Source organism: Cibotium barometz, chromosome 36, assembly GCF_041138505.1.
Source record: "Cibotium barometz isolate CiBa-2024 chromosome 36, ASM4113850v1, whole genome shotgun sequence".
Taxonomy (NCBI): domain Eukaryota; kingdom Viridiplantae; phylum Streptophyta; class Polypodiopsida; order Cyatheales; family Cibotiaceae; genus Cibotium; species Cibotium barometz.
In genome coordinates this window covers 40,907,173-40,924,941 of record NC_141081.1, presented here as the reverse complement: position 1 = coordinate 40,924,941, position 17,769 = coordinate 40,907,173, and positions in this window count along the sequence as shown.

Genomic DNA, 17,769 nt, shown 5'->3' with positions numbered 1-17,769 from the left:
AACTAAGTGATCAATTTAACTCTTCTTATTGTTTACTCTCTTGAATTTAGAAAACTGTGTAGATTAAAGTTCTATAATTCTAAATTGGGTTGATTAAGTGAAGAAAGATAAAAATGAGAAATGGTCAGCCATACAAAGGAGGTTATGGCAAAATTTTCTAAAATTTTGTGAAAAAGAAAGTTTGTTTTTTTGTTATTCCAAAACAGTAATTCCCACCATTTTTGCATCTAAAAGAAATATTCTAATTACTCCATGTACATATTCACCTATGAATATGCATGGATATCACTGATATTAATTATTAAATTTGATTTCTATGTATAGAAAGATGCATAAAGAAAATTTTTTATTATAAAAGTGTTATTCTTATTAAAATTGATTTCTATGCATAGAAAGATGCATAAAGGAATTTTTTTATTACAAAAGTGTTATTCTTATAAAAATTATTTTCTATGCATAGAAAGATGCATAAAGGAATGTTTTTTATTATAAAAGTGTTATTCTTATTAAAATTGATTTCTATGCATAGAAAGATGCATAAAGGAAATTTTTTAATATAAAAGTGTTATTCTTATTAAAATTGATTTCTATGCATAGAAAGATGCATAAAGGAATTTTTTTATTACAAAAGTGTTATTCTTATTAAAATTGATTTCTATGCAAAGAAAGATGAATAAAGGAAATTTTCTTATTATAAAAGTGTTATTCTTATTAAACTTGATTTCTATGCATAGAAAGATGCATAAAGGAATTTTTTTATTATAAAAGTGTTATTCTTATTAAAATTGATTTCTGTGCATAGAAAGATGCATAAAGGAATTTTTTTATTACAAAAGTGTTATTCTTATTAAAATTGATTTCTATGCATAGAAAGATGCATAAAGGAAGCTTTTTTTATACAAGTGTTATTCTTATAAAAATTGATTTCTATGCATAGAAAGATGCATAAAGGACTTTTTTTTTATAAAAGTGTTATTCTTATTAAAATTGATTTCTATGTATAGAAAGATGCATAAAGGATTTTTTTTAATTACAACAGTGTTTTTTTATTAAAATGGATTTCTATGCATAGAAAGATACATAAAGGAAATTTTTTTATTACAAAAGTGTTATTCTTATTAAATTTGATTTTTATACATAGAAAGATGCATAAAGGATTTTTTTTAATTATAAAAGCGATATTCTTATAAAAATTGATTTTTATGCATAAATAGATGCATAAAGAAATTCTTTTTATTTTAAAAGTGTTATTCCTATTAAATTTGATTTTATGCATATAAAAGGATTTTTTTTATAAAAGTGTTATTCCCATTGAAATTGATTTTTATGTATAAATAGATGCATAAAGAATTTCTATATCAAAATTAGAATTCTCTTAAATTCTATGAGTATTTGATAAATGAATAATTAATACTCTAAGAGAGAAATTTCTATCATTTTATATTCACACGGGTTATAAAAAGAAAATTCAGGAAATCTATCGAGATGGAAATATTCAGATAAATGATTAATTTATTCCTCATTGGAATTTGTAACTAATTTAGAAATCAGTTAAGTGAATATTCAAAGAAAGAAATTCAATAAAATAGTAACTCAATTATCAAACCTTTTTGAGAAAGATAGTTCAAGAAAAATCTTATCCGACTCGAACCTTGAATCATCAAGACCAAACTCTTTCGTCAGTTTCGAGGAAAGAAAGTGTGACTGATTTAGAAAAATACACTGAAAACTCCCGCCAAATCTGAAACTAAGTTTGAGGCCCTTCGAATTGATATGTGGATCAAGGTTATAGAATTTGAGGAATTCTGGTATGAAATTCTGAACTCCGATCATGAAGTTTTGGGGATACTGATTCAAGAAATACTCCTTATATTCAAAAGAAAATCAAACTGAAAACTTGCTTAGAAACCCTGTTTTCTTAAAGGACGATCTTACGCCAAAATACTGGAGGAGGGAGCATTTGGTATATGTTTTTCTAAGGGAAGTTCAGTTGCAGCAGAGCTGGGGGAGTGTTGAAAGGACAGCTCACATGCGACAAACCCTGCCCAAGTCTTGATTAGCCTCGGTATGGTTGAAAAATGGTGTGCCCCGGTAGGATGGGCGAGGGGGGCCGACGAAGCAGTCCCTGAGTGAAGTGCCAGGACACCTAAGGAGGATCCTGGAGGGTTCTGACTAAGAGATGCACGGGCTCACAGTGCCTATGACACCCATGCGTATGTCATCGTGGAAGATGGACAAAATGATTATTGTAATTTGTTACTGGATCTCGATGCTCACCAGTTGGTCTCAATGGAGAGTCCAGAGTGATATTATTTTTTGAGAAACAAGTAACTGGATGGAATTTTTGAGTTATGACATCTGTAACCAATAACTGTTTTGCCAATGGATTATTTTATATATTAAATTTTTAAAGAGGAGTGTGTCGTATCTATATTTGAAAGCAAAAGTTAGGAAAGGCATTCAATTATGGGTGGGTGAGTAATTGTCTGGTTCTACTGATTCTAGTGGTTGGTAACCCATGGGCCGGGAGTTTTAATAATTAAATTGAAATAATAGGAATACGCATAGAATTTGAGTAGTTAAATAAAAACCTGAAGAATTTCTCAAATGAGTAGATCAATGGTTGTGCCTGACTTTGGTTAGGAAAAAAGCGTTGATTTCCTTAAATTATTAGATCAACGGCTGTGCCTGATTTCGGTTAGGAAAAAAGCGTTGATTTCTTCAAACTAAGTCAGTGATAGTTTTCCTTCTATTTGGTTTAATCAGGTGAAGGATATTTTAGTCTCTTGACCCCGTTAGAAAATTCATTAAGAAAATCAAAAAGGTAGAATCGTCCCCATTTTTCGGGCAACGGAAATTTTCCCAATTTCGGTTTCAGTTTTGGAATGACCACCAGATTAGTCTCGTATTCAGACATTCGAGGGCAAGGCCCCGAGTGGGAAACCTTGCCCTGCACAAGAGGAAGCTACTTTCGCTGTGCTAGCAACGGGGAATCTAGTGTGCGGAGGGGGCAGAGGGATCTCACATTGATAATCAAGTGTATCAACAACAACTACAGAGAATATGTGAGCCATGGCTTAAACATAAGCTTCAACATGGGAAAGTTACACTTAAGTTTCCACAAGAGGCAAAGAATAATGTACAATATTTAATAAATTCCAAAGAATGTAATTATATTTCAAAGCATGCTTTTCCATGGAATGTATATGTGGTTAACTTGGAGATCGATTGTGAGTTTTTCTTGGCATGTCACACTAGAGAGCCACATGTTGTTGGTTTTTATGTGCTTGATACTACATAGGGCTACAAAAGGAATATGGATTTGTTTGCTAAGAGGTTTGGCCAATTATTGAAGGGTCTCATGTGTATCAAACTACCACAGAGGGCTACACAAGGAATATGGATTGGTCTCCTAAGAGGTTTGGCCAATTATTGAAGGGTCTCATGTCTCTCACACTACCCCCGACACAATTTGCTCTTCCTATTTATGAGATAGGTTATCAAGCTTGATGATGCTTTGGAAAAAGAGGCTCGATGGCTTAAAATCTTTGTTGGAGCATTTAAGTATGTGGAGAATTCTCCTTGTTTTGGTGCAACAACTTTTTTTAGTGTGATTATGTTAAGTAAGCAAGATAGTTTTAGTGGCTTTGAACAATATGCAAATTCTCAAGTGAAGCCTATCTTGGATTTCACCCTACTTGGTGCCCCAGATAATTGTAAAGAAGTTATATAGAATAGGAAGGCCATGCTTATCCAACCATTAATGCATCAATAGCTTCTATAAGGAGGATCAAGTGGTAGTTGACATTCTCAAGATAGGTATGTAGCATTGGAAGAAGCAGTAAGACTTCAAAGAAGACTTATCTCCTTAGTTGAGGGTGACAAACAGTAGACAGAAGATCATTCCATGTGTTTAGAGATTGCAAAGGCCGACCCTAACATTAGGAAATGGGCTGGGATTTAAGAAGAACAATGTGTTGAAGAAATCAATACTACGGAAAAGCCTCTTGAGCATGAATCAAGTGGATGTCAACTATCAGAACAAGAGATCTGCAACAAGAAGGTAAGAGAAATGGCAGCCAAGATGTTCGATAAGAAGATGAAGAAGCACATCTTTGAATTTTTATGCTACTTATTGAGAGTGACTAGTTTATCTCTATAAATAGCTTTTTCTCTTGTAGAATGATATGTTGTTTTATATAGAATTACAATGTCATGTAAAAGAGAAGAGTTGTGTTAGCCTCTTTGTAACACTGTTTACAATTGTCTTTATGTCAATAATGTACAAGAATTATTTTATATGTCTAATAAATTTTTGCATTGAATTAGCATCAACAATATATCTCTATTTGTCTGAAAGAATCAAAATTAGATTAAATACAATACATGAACAAGTTTCAATCATGTGAGCATGTGTGCCTATGTATTCCTTAGAGCATAGGAAATGGCTCATGCTATGAAGCCATAATATGGCTCTAGAATCATATTTATTAGATCACAAGGAGATATGGTGTATGGACATTTCCCTAATGTCACCTATAAAAGCAATTGGATGCATTATAAGCTCATTCTATGGGGATATGGCTATAAAGCTATATTAATTAGAGCATGATGTTTTTTGTCCCCTCCATATGTTGAACTTACCACCCCTATGAGATATGACCCTCCTCTATTTAACTATTTATATTTCCCCAAACCATATGGATTAGAAAACAAGGAGTCACCTATAAAAACCATTAGATAGACTATAAGCACATTCTATGGCTATAAATCCATATCCATTAGAGTGAGTTTTTTCCCTAGAGCCATGCCTCCATACATTTATCTTCCCACCCTTACATGAGATATGACCCACCTCTATTAAATTATTTATATTAATTATCCCATCTCTAGAGGAGGAGCCATTATTCATTAGAGGAAAGGGAGTCATGGTCTTAGGGCCATATCTCCAAATTATATGGCTTTAAAGCCCTACCCACTAGATGGGGAGATATGGCTCCCATATATCTAGCCCTTGAACTATAATTCACTAGAGAAAGGGGAGAGATTGTAGTAGGGCTTGAGATATGGCCATATCTCCAACCCTTGGACAAAAATTCACTAGAACAATGGGAGACATTGCAAAGAGGGCCATATCCTTAAACAAGATGATTTCAATGCCATATCTTCATACTTTAATCCACCTATCTCTAAAGGAGATATGGGCCTTGGGTAATTTATTTAAAAACACCTCCAGATACATGAGATACAATCTCTTTAAGATATATGGCCTTAGAGCCATTTCTTTAGATCCTTGCGTATAAAGTTTAAGCAAGATATGGCCCTACATCCATTTATTTACTTCCATGTCCATACACCTCTGGATCCAAAGTGCTCAACTTTAAGGCCCATGTTATGGGTCTAGATTGAAAAGATGCATGGAGGATGAGAGCTTGAGATCTTGCAAAGAACACACACACTCACACAAAGCCTAGGATAAAACACACAAGATGAGAGGCTAAAAATTGTTCTTCTTCCTCTTCTCAATAAAAAGGTTCTACCAAAAGATAAGGGAAATACAACATAAGAACTAAAGTACTATGTACATGTGCAAGATAAGTATGCCATAACGCAGTGGTGGACTAGTAGCTGGTGTAGTCCAGCTATAGAATCACTATCAATAAAAAGGTTCTACCAAAAGATAAGGGAAATACAACATAAGAACTAAAGTACTATGTACATGTGGTCCATAATGTGAACATGCTAAGTGAGTGAACTGGCAAGATAAGTATGCCATAACGCAGTGTGGTGGACTAGTAGCTGGTGTAGTCCAGCTATAGAATCACTATCAATAAAAAGGTTCTACCAAAAGATAAGGGAAATACAACATAAGAACTAAAGTACTATGTACATGTGGTCCATAATGTGAACATGCTAAGTGAGTGAGCTGGCAAGATAAGTATGCCATAACGCAGTGGTGGACTAGTAGCTAGTGTAGTCCAGCTATAGAATCACTAGCAAAAATCTATCATGTTAGCATCCTACCAAACACGCCAGTGATGTAAGTGGCAGAAATGGTCCAGGCATATCATAAGTGTAAGCTCGTGTTGAGCTTGACATCTCAACACTTCCCCTTAAGCTTAACTCCATCTCTAGGACTCCAAGCATAGTCCAGAATCTACGAAGCTTCTCTTCTCCCAGGGCTTTCGTGAAACATACCTGCTCCTTTGTGCTAGCATACATGAGATCAATGTCTCATGCTAATACCCTCTCTCTGATGAAGTGATATTGGACCTCTATGTGTTTGGTCCATGCATGAAAAATCAGGTTCCTTGCCAACTATATACTGCTAAGGTTGTCACAATAGATGACAACACGTCTATCAACCTACAGCCCCAAATCACCAAGTAGCTTGCGCAACTAGGCTACAACACATGCTTCCATTGCAGCACCCCTATACTCTACCTTTGTACTTGACAAGGCAACTCTTGATTGCTTCTTGGCTGCTGCAACTAGGCTACAACACATGCTTCCATTGCAGCACCCCTATACTCTATCTTTGTACTTGACAAGGCAACTCTTGATTGCTTCTTGGCTGCTGCATGTCACAGCACCACTCCCAAAAGAGAACATAAGTACACTCGTGAGTCTCCTATCTGCAATACTACCATCCTAATCTGCATCGGTGTATCCAAACACCTGCAACTCTATACCACCCTCATAAAAGAGACCATAGTCAAGTGTAGACTTCACATAGCACAATGTGCACCTCACACCATCCAAATGTGGCTTTCAAGGAACCTTCATAAACTAACTCTACAATCCAAGTGTATAGTTCAAATCTGGCCTGGTGATCATCATATAAATCAAACTACCCACTATCTTCCTGTACATAACGGGGTACTCCAAAATCTCACCTGCAACTTCACTCAACTTGCCATACAAAACAAAAATAGTTCAGAGCAACAGGCCTTCCACACAAGTTCAGGAAGAGGACGAGGTAAAGGAGGCCGTGGATGCACGCAGCCAAGGAGGTGGCCAAACATGTAATCAAAATTATGGCCAGCAGCAGCAACAACAACAACAGCCCTAGAATTCACAACAACAGCAACACGCAGGTGGAAGAGGCCAATTCAGAGGTAGGGGAGTCAAAGAGGTCGTGGAAATTGGCAAAGGCAGTATAATGATACACGTGGATCTTTTTATTGTGGTAAGCCTGGACATGTGCTGGCAGATTGTTATAAGAAGCAGGGTGACATGCAAAATGGGAAATTGCAGCAAAACAACTATGCATCCTCGAGCAGAAACAATGAGGATAATGAAAGTTTGTTTGTTATGCAGCATATCGTTAATACCATGTCTGAAAATGTTGAAGCAGCACATAAAGATGATGGATGGTACATTGATTCAGGTGCTTCTAACCACATGACAAGTCATGGGGAGTGGTTCAAGGAGATGAAAAACCTTGAAAGACTAGGTTTTGTGGAAACAGGGGATGTGTAAGGTTTCCCCTTTCTAAAATAGGGGAAACACTTAAGATAGTCCACTAAGTCTTAACTTGGAGAAAATTTCGTATTCATACACCTTGACCATGTAGAGATTCAAGGATATGATTCATAGGTAAGACCTAGTCCTATCCCGCAGGGGGAGCGTGATCTTCTAAAAATCAAATCACCCATAGAGTAATTGATCATAAATTAGGCAACCACTAGACTTGATTTCTAGAGGCAACGCTTTTTTCCTCGTCCATGCAAGGCACAGCTGTTGGCCTAGTCTTCTAGAATAGAGTTGCCCAAGAACCTATTTATCTAGCGTAGGGCTTTCACTTAATCTGTTGGAAAGCTACCCGACTAATCGGGTCCACCCATCCATAGGATGGTGCCGTCGGGGCATTCCATCCTCCCACTTTCCACCCTACTCACACGTCAATTTATTTTCTAATTAATCCTACCACACTGTTTGACATAAATAAACATGTTCCTTAATTAAGGCCCTTTTCAACAGTCTTTTTCCACAATACAATAATGCCAAAGACAAGATTTATATAAAAAAAAAGTTTATACATGAATCAATTCCATACAAGCCAAACTGGCTCTCTTATTCTTTTTCTTTATACTGCCGAATGATCTAGAATTCGGCCTTCCAGCCTCTACATGCTAGGCAAAATCCTACGGGACCATACACCTCATCGTCGGCCGACTGGTTGGCGAGGACTCAAGCCGACCTGTCACCCTCTCAGGTTCTATCGCTTGATCCTCCCACCCCTCAGAGGGATGTATGCACACTAGGGTGGGCTTATTCACTGCACTAGCTTGGGCCCTCAAAACTAGGCAGCATCATAATCTCTCGTCTCAATCGGTGAACCTTATTCTCCCAATGGTATGAGGGATACCTTGGGCCATTCCCGAGCTTTGCTAACGACGCTGCTCGGCTATATAAGCACAGAACGGAGTTAGCGTTGAAGCCAGGAAAAACTTGCACTCTTTAAAGATAACAATTTCAATGCAATTTATTGAATACAGCATCACACAATTCGTAACTTCATACAATTTTATGTCATTATTTTAAAAGGAAAAGATACACATTTATTAACACTAATATAAAAAAAACTCTTCTTTAAAAGATAACCAAGCTAACCTGGCCACCATTTCCTTGAGGAGCTTGTAAAGGGAGGGTTGGAGCCGCATCGGGAGCATCTTCTCTAATCTTGTTGTTGCGCGCTCCTCCCGAGGCAATATTCTAACGTTTTCGGGAAGGGGCCATCTTGGACGTCGTCTTCTACGGCTTGCAGTCGCGGTCAAAACACTCCAGTTGGATCTCAATTCTGAGATCGTTTGCTCACCGTATGAGCAAAAGACCACAGCGCATGAACCCTCGCTTAAGGCTAAAACCTCTTACTAAAGTCCACGCAAATGGGGGGGGGGATTGTGAGATATCCTTAACACAAAAACGTTTTGCTAAAGGGGATAAGGACTGAGGGCTACTGTAAGTCTCTTCACATTGGGGGGGGGGGAGAAGAGTTAAGGACCCTGCCTCCTAGCAAGAGGCGGATAGAGGAAAATTGCCTTATCTGCAAAGTGGCAAATGAGGGGGTGTGAGAGGGGTGGCTGTACTACAGCAAGTACACTGCATAGGGACGGACGGCGGCACAACAGAGCATAAGCTACGCAAAAATGTGTGTTACCCATGGAGCACCCCAGGGGTTTATATAACTGTGGGGTACGGGTATGGGCACTGTGCAAAGCAAGGATGAAAGGATGGTGTACCAGCAAAGGATGTAGATCATTGGCCTGCATGGGTCTAAGGGAAAGGTACGGTGTCGGTTAATAGGGAAAGGAGTGGTACACATGTACCTTATCTGGTTAGGGGCAACATGGGTGTCCACGTAGCGGTACGTGTGGACCACACAGTGGGCGGCCGTCCTTTGGTTCTTGTGTAGACATCGTACGGGCACCTTGGTAAGTGTGTACGGTCAAAATTTTGGGGCGGGATCCCAATTTGGGGCGCCGGTCTCTCGATTTGCGTGCCGGACCGGGGGGCAATTTTTTTTTATCTGGGAGGTTCTCCTGGTCGTTGGGGTGTAGACCGTTCATCAATCAAACGCCTGGTCGTGCATTTATTAAGGTTTAAAGGTCATCGCTTTTTAACTAAAAATGACTAAAATTTACGTATACGCTTGATCCGATGTCCGTTTTTGGATGCTATAAAATCCTATATTATGGTAAAATCACACGCAAATTCTAAATTTGGGCTCAAAATTTGAAGATTCTAAGTAGAAATGACTCATTTAATAAAATCATTGACTTTTATACCATAAAAACTCATAAATTTATCTATTACATGGACATTTCTTTATTAGTAGTGAAGATGGATATGTTACATCCTTCCCCCCTTAAAGAAATCGAGATGTCTTCATCTCGTCTGAATTGGGGATAATCCTTTAAGAGTGTAGCTTCATCTTCCCAAGTTGCATCCTCTTCAGGGTAATCTTTCCACTGTACTAGATGTTCTACAAGAGTTCTATTTCAGAGTTGCCTTTCCCTAGAACCTATGATGCTACTGGGCTGTAATTCAAGGACTCCTTGAGTAGGGATTACAACTTGTTCATCATCAAGAATATGATTGAGCCTGGGTACATAAGGTTTTAACAAACTTACATGAAATACATTGTGGACTTTGATATGGGCTGGGAGTTGGAGTTTATAGGCACTTTTACCTAGACACTTGATAACTGTATAGGGGCCATAATACCTAGGGCTGAGCTTCTTATATTTCCCAAGTGATAGAGAAATTCATTTGGGTCACACTCGTAGAAGAACTTTGTCTCCTTCCTTAAAGATCCTTTCAGACCTCTTGGTGTCAGCATAATGTTTTTGTCAATCTTGGCTAGCTTTAATATCCTTTTGGAGAGTGCCTTGGTTTGTTCCTACATCTCTTCGAGCATTTTCCTGGATGCCTCAACTCTTATGGTTGGATCAGAGAAATTTAGAGGAGACAAGCATTCTTTCCCATAGAGTGCTTTGAATGGTGACATTCCTACGCTCTGATGATAAGATGCATTGTAGGCAAATTCTACCAGAGGAAGGTATTGAATCCACCTTCTTGGTTCCCATCCACAATATGCTTTGAGAATGTCTTCAATGAGTCAAACTGAACTTGGAAAATTCTAGAACCCAGTTGGACTTGGTTAATGGCCTCCCTTACCTATAAATATACCCTTAGTCTTTTGTAAAAAAAATATTGGAGCTATACTATGCCAGCATTATATTAAAATAATCATATTTTCTATTATCCCTTAAAATTTTCTCTCTTCGGAGCTTGGAGCTCTCTCTCTCTACAACAACTCTTGGAGTTGCTCTTCTCCTCTTGGTGGACCAATTGATTGGTTGGGGGCTTCACTGCTAATAGAGAATCAAGTCAAACTTGGAGATAAAATCAAATTTTATGTTTTTTTCCAATTTATCTCAATGACTTTCTTCTTCTCAACCCCTCTCAAGCTTGAGAAGCTTTCTAAATAATTGTTTTAATTCAAATCAAGCTTTCCCTTAAAGTCATAATGCTTAATTAAAAGAAAGTTAATCTTTATGCTTATTTGTAATACTTTCTTTAAGTAAATCTCTTTCTCTAAAAGAATAGCCATCTTTATGGCTAAATCCTTTGAAAAAGGATGCTTCTCAATGGTAGTCTCTTAATTCAAAGCTAAACTCCAGGCTTGATAAGCTAGAGATTAAGAAAATGGTATTTTTATGATTTTGTGTTAACAAAATAATGGTTATTTCTTTTAGATTATTTATAAGTAGTAAAAAACTACTTTGATCGATTCTAAATGAGAAATATATTATCCTATCAATTTGCAAAAAGAGAAATAATGGAATTAGCTTAATCTAGTGGGATAACCATAATTAAGCTTATGATTGTGGTTAAAATTATGATTTAAATTCATAATTTGATTTTAAGCATAAAAGAGGACTATCATATTTCCATTACAAGTTTTTATTCTTTAGAAAAATTTGAGAATTATCAGTAATAGCAGCGAAGCTATGGTAAAATTTTTAGAAAATAATACATATCTTATTTTTATGCATAATGCTAAAAGAGGACTTCCTACCATACTCTAGGATTGGACATCCTATGCAAAAAGAATGATTTTCATCATATTCATGAGAAATAAGTTTTTTATAATTATCCTTAATTAATTGATTAAGAGAAAAGAGTAATTTTTGGTAAATTTATTTTTATGCAAAAAGAGGAACTCCCATGATATTTGAGAATCAAGTATTTAGATGGTAAAAGAGAAATTTTTGGTAAATTTATTTTATGCAAAAAGAGTAATTCCCATGATAATTGAGATCTAAGAAATTAAACGGTAAAAGAGGATTTTTTGGCATAATTCAAATTATGAGTATTTATCAAAAGTGAAATTTTGAGCATTATTAATTTTATTGGAAAATATGGGTAGAATTGATTATTGTAAATCCCATGAATCTTTTACTCAAAAAGAAGAATATTGAATATATTTCACTTGAGAAATTTGAGAAAGAATATGAAAATATCCATCGAGAAAAAGTACATTTAAACTTAGAAAAGTTTCATCGGTATCAAAAGTAGAAAACAGTACTAAAAATGGATGTGATAAGATGTGATGTAGAGCCAAATGAATGTAAATAAATGTGACGGGATGTAAATGGATGCGATGTGATTAGATGAGATGTGGATGAGATGTGATATGATGTAAATAGATGTGGATGTGAATGTGATAAGATGTGAATGCGATGTGATAAGATGTGAGTGGATGTGATGCGATGTGGATGAGATGTGATGTGATGTAAATGGATGTGGATGTGAATGTGATGAGATGTGAGTGGATGAGGATGAGATGTGATGTGATGTAAATGGATGTGGATGAGATGTGATGTGATGTAAATGGATGTGGATGTGAATGTGATAAGATGTGAATTTGATGAGATGTGAGTGGATGTGATGAGATGTGGATGAGATGTGATGTGATGTAAATGGATGTGGATGTAAATGTGATGAGATGTGATGATATGTGAATGGGAGTGATGTGATGTAAATGGATGAGAATGAGATGTGAAGTGATAGATGCGCATGTGAATGAATAGATGGATGTGGATAGATATGAATGTGAATGAATGGATGGATGTGGATAGATGTCCATGTGAATGAATGGATGAATGTGGATAGATGTGAATGTGAATGAATGGATGGATGCAGATGAATGTGATGAGATGTGAATGGATGTGATGAGATATGGATAGATGTGGATGTGAATGTGAATGAATGGATGGATGCAGATGAATGTGATGAGATGTGAATGGATGTGATGAGATATGGATAGATGTGGATGTGATGTAATGTAGATGGAATGAATGAGATGTAATGTGAATAGATGTGGACGTGATGAAATGTGGATGGAATGAATGTGATGTGATATGGATGGAATGAATGTGATGTGGACATGAAATGTGGATGGAATGAATGTGATGTGATATGGATGGAATGAATGTGATGTGATAAGGATAGATGTGGATGGAATGCATGTGATGTGATGAGGGTGCAATGAATGTGATGGATGTGAATGGGTGTAATGAGATGTCAATGGATGCTGCGATGAGATGTGAATGGGTGTGATGAGATGTCAATGGATGTTGCGATGAGATGTGAATGGATGTGAATGTGATCTGAATAGATGTGATGTAATGTGAATGGACGAGATGAGATGTGATGTGATGTGAATGGATGAGATGAGATGAGATGTGATGTGATGTGGATCTAGATAGATGTGAATGGATGAGATGTGAGGTGAGTGAATGAATGTGATGTGATGTGATGTGGATCGGTGTAGATGTGAATAGATGAGATGTGATGTGGATAGATGTGATGTGATGTGATGTGAATCTAGATAGATGTGAATGGATGAGATTTGAGGTGAATGGATGTGATGTGATGTGATGTGGATCGGGGTAGATGTGAATGGATGTGATGTGGATCGGGGTAGATGTGAATGGATGAGATGTGATGTGAATGGATGTGATGTGGATATCGGTAGATGTGAATGGATGAGATGTGATGAGGATGGATGTGACGTGATGTGATGAGGATCTGAATAGATGTGATTGGATGTGATGAGATGTGATGTAGATGAATGTGATGTGATGGTGGATGGATGTGATGAGATGTAATATGATATGATTGGTTGATAATGGATGAAGACGATGGGAATACATATGATTGGATGTGGAATAAGTAATGTGAATTGATGTAGAAGAATGTGGAATAACGAGAAATGATGTGGAACAATGTGGAAAGATGAGAGTTCAATAGAAATTGTATTTATGAAACCTGTTTTTAAATGACTATTTTATGTCAAGAATGCTGGGGAAACATTTTGACAATCTTGTGAATGCAATCGTGGAGACCTAAGTGATAAAGTTGCAACAAACTGACGAAGAGTCAATGGAGGACGTCTCGCGTAGCAAGGTCGGCCGAGGTCTCGATTTAAATGGTGAGCTTCCAATACGATGGATGAGGGACCAAGAAAGCGGCCTATAAGTGAAGCGCTAGGTGACTTGCGAAGGAGCCTAGAGGGTGCTGACCATACGGTGCTTGGGCTCTAGGTCGCCGAAGATACCCACGCGTGCGTTGATGAAGAAGAAAATGGAATAAGGAGTTAGAGTTGTTTTCTAAACTCAGGCATGGATCTGGTTGATTGTCCTTGCTGGTCCTCAACGGATGAGTCCATGGCTCTTTTATATGGATCTGTTGGTTGATCTTGTTGATCTTCAACGGAGCCTCCGTTGAAGATGGATTGAGTCCATCTAGATTTTCTTATGTGATTATATTGCCAGGTACTATGAGCTAGGAACTATTGAAAAGGCCCCTGAGTGAACAGGTGGTGAGTGTTCTGGATGCCAATGATGCCATAGGTACACCGATGAAGGAATGATTGGAACTTAGAATTCAAGCTGGATATTTTGGAGGATTATGACCAGTGATACTATGGTTTCATTAAAAGATTGTTTTAAAGACAGCTGAATCTGTGAAACATGCAATTTCATATTGGGTGTGTAAGTGGTGTGACTGTCTTGAAGTTTGCTTGAAGCGTCGGCTAGGGGGCCTGGGAACTCTTTTCCCTGGTACACCCGGGGCAAAACATAACCAAATTTCTAAATAGATCCTATCACTACAGTGGTTGGGTGGTTGGCTAACCCATGGGATTGGATGGGGTTAGGCTGGACTAATGGATCCCTAAAATGAGACTCAACTTTGTTAAGTTACGATAGTTGAAGTAAATCCCAGATAACCCTTGTTCTATGGAAAAGAATCAATGGTTGTGCCTCTTGATGAGGAAAAAAGCATTGGACTCTATGATCCAAGTGCAAGTCTTTTCCTTGATTTGACCATGTGACTTACGGGTTCGGTCGGATCGGTCTGGCTAGTTAAGGCTCTTGACTACATTAGAATAAAATTATACTGGAGGAATCGCCTATGTCTATTGGGCGAGGGAAGTTTTTTCAGATTCGGTTTTGGAAGAGCTGAGGGATTAGTCTGTTGTCCGGATATTCATGGGCAAGGCCCTGAGTGAGAGGCTCTTCCTTGCACAAGAAGTGCTACTTCCACTACTAGCATCCCTGAATTTGTTGCGTGGAGTGGGCAGGGATCTTTTAGCTTAGGTACGGTATGGCCGTGGTACTTTGGAATGGAACGGCCATGGCACTTTGGAATGGAACGACCACGACACTTGGAATGGAACGGCCACAGCACTTGGGAATGGAACGGCCACGTGGCACCTTGAATGGAACGGCCGTGGAAACTTTAGAATGGAACAACCACGACACTTGTTGGAACAGAACATGTCCATGACACTTACACGGCACTTGGGACTGGAATGGCCGTGGCAACTTTTGAAATTTGAATTGGAGATTTGAATTTCAAATTGGAGGGAAGTGAGTCGGAGACAACTAAGATCCCCTCATTAATGCAAGTAGGTGGGAAAGGGCTAAAGTTAGAGGTTACCTCTAAATTAGTAGATTTCTACTAATTTAGAGGTACTATAACTTAACTAAAGATTAATCTCCTTAATCACACTATTAATCACTCCTTAACCCTCTTCTTTGCCCTCTTATTACTCCTAATTGATGAGGAGGTTAAGCATAGGGATTGGATAGGTGGATTAGCAATGTTTATGCTAATCTAAAGATGTGATTACCCTAAATGATTTCACTAATTAGGTCTCTAATTAATCCACTCAAAAGAGAAAAAATTAGACAAAGGAGAACAAATTACGCTAATTCTTGTTAATTAAGGCTGGAGTGAACTAAACATAGATTTGGGTCAAGGCAAGTGTTTCGAACACTAATTCCACTCCAATCAGTCTAATACAAGAAATTAAGCTCAATTTTTTGGTTTTTTGCTCTCTTTAAGTCCACTAATTACACTAACCAGTAAATTAGTGATAATTAGTGAAAATTAAGAGAGTTTATGGTTTTTTATATTTTTTGAGAGATTAGTGTTTTATCTAACTATGCTAACCTACCTATGCAAAGAAATTAAGCCAAAAAAAAGATTAAGCTAAAACTTAACAAAAAGAGTCTAGGTTTAGGCAACAAAACTTTAGGCTCTCTAATCACCCAAATCTCAAGTTTTTTCACTTAAACAAGTGATAATTCTACTCTAAACACAAAGCTATACATAAATCACAACAAAAACATCAACCAAAACCATGTAAAACATCAAAATACATCAAAAAATCAAAAAACTGCATGCCAAAGAGCCTACCTCGCACCTCGGGGGCGGGGGGGGTCACTCATAAATATGTAAGAGTAGCACGTGGGTTCAACAAAAGGGATTTTTAAAATCCCTTTTTTACACATTTTTTACATACACAGAAGGGTAACATTTAAAGGGGGTATTTACAGATTGAATAGAAAAAGGGTGTGTTTTATTCATGCAAAATTTACAGGTAAGGGGTTTTTAATTTAGACCCTGAACGCATTTGATATTGAGAGTTTATATATAGTGAACCCCCCAAGCCTGGCATCCGGCTATGGAGGCTCCATCGGCAAAGATGGCGTAGACAAGGAGTGGATGGCGCTCCCTGGCAACGACACCAAAGATTTTAAGGAAACCCTACACTAATGTATCGTGGGAAGTTTCCTATCCGTCGGAGCAAGGCTCAAGAGCTCCACTATAGCCGCTCATCAATCACCACCGTCCTCTTGCACTCATTGCTCTAATCCTATGGGTGAAGCAAGCTCTCTCATGAAGATCATGCGGGATTTCCACGGAAGAGGATCGTGTTGGTTAGCGTAATCACTCAAGAAAAGGAGAGAGAGGAAGCAGGAGGGAAGCAAGAGGGAACAAGTGATTAGCACTAATCACTCCTAAACCCTAATCCTAAGCACACGACACATGCTAGATTAGAGTTGCAAGAGAGAGGGGGAGAGAGAACGCTCCACTTCTATTACACAAATGGAAGAATGAGTTACAAACAAGAGAAATTGGCTTTAATAGTTCCAAGTCTTTTCCCACTAGGCCGCTCAAGAGTAAGTGACCCGGGGTGCCCAAAACATAGTTTACAAGGATTTTCTCTAGGGTTTGGCCAACTGACTAAGATCCTCTTGTCTTTCCTTCGAAGATCAATACTTGGGAGCATCTTTAGGGTGTTTCCCTCATCAAATGATAGGATTTACAATATATAGTGCCGGTGCCCATTACATAAGTGTGCGAACATAGTTGTCGTAGGAATGTGTTAACCAATATGTGGTTAACAGTAGTAGAGTTATAGCATCTATATCCCTTTTTCTCAAGGGAATATCCAATAAACACATATTTTTTTGCCTTTGGGTCCATCTTCCTACACAACTCATCTGGCACATGCACATAATCTATGCATCCTATGCAATCACATTTCTAGTTACATCAACCCCAACAGCATACTAGTTACTCATTTCATCAAACACAACATCTTTGCTTACCCTCAACTCACGTGTAGTAGAGTATAGCATCTATATCCCTTTTTCTCAAGGGAATATCCAATAAACACACATTTTTCTACCTTTGGATCCAGCTTCATACACAAATCATCTGGCACATGCACATAAGCTATGCATCCAAAAACTTTTAAGAGACAAATCAAGTTTCTTGCCATTGAAATTATCCTTTGGCATTAAATCATGTATGGCTATAGTAGTAGTCCTATTTATAAACTAAACTGCTGTAGAAATAGCTTCAATGATGCAACATATTCTTCTATGTCATCAATGCTTA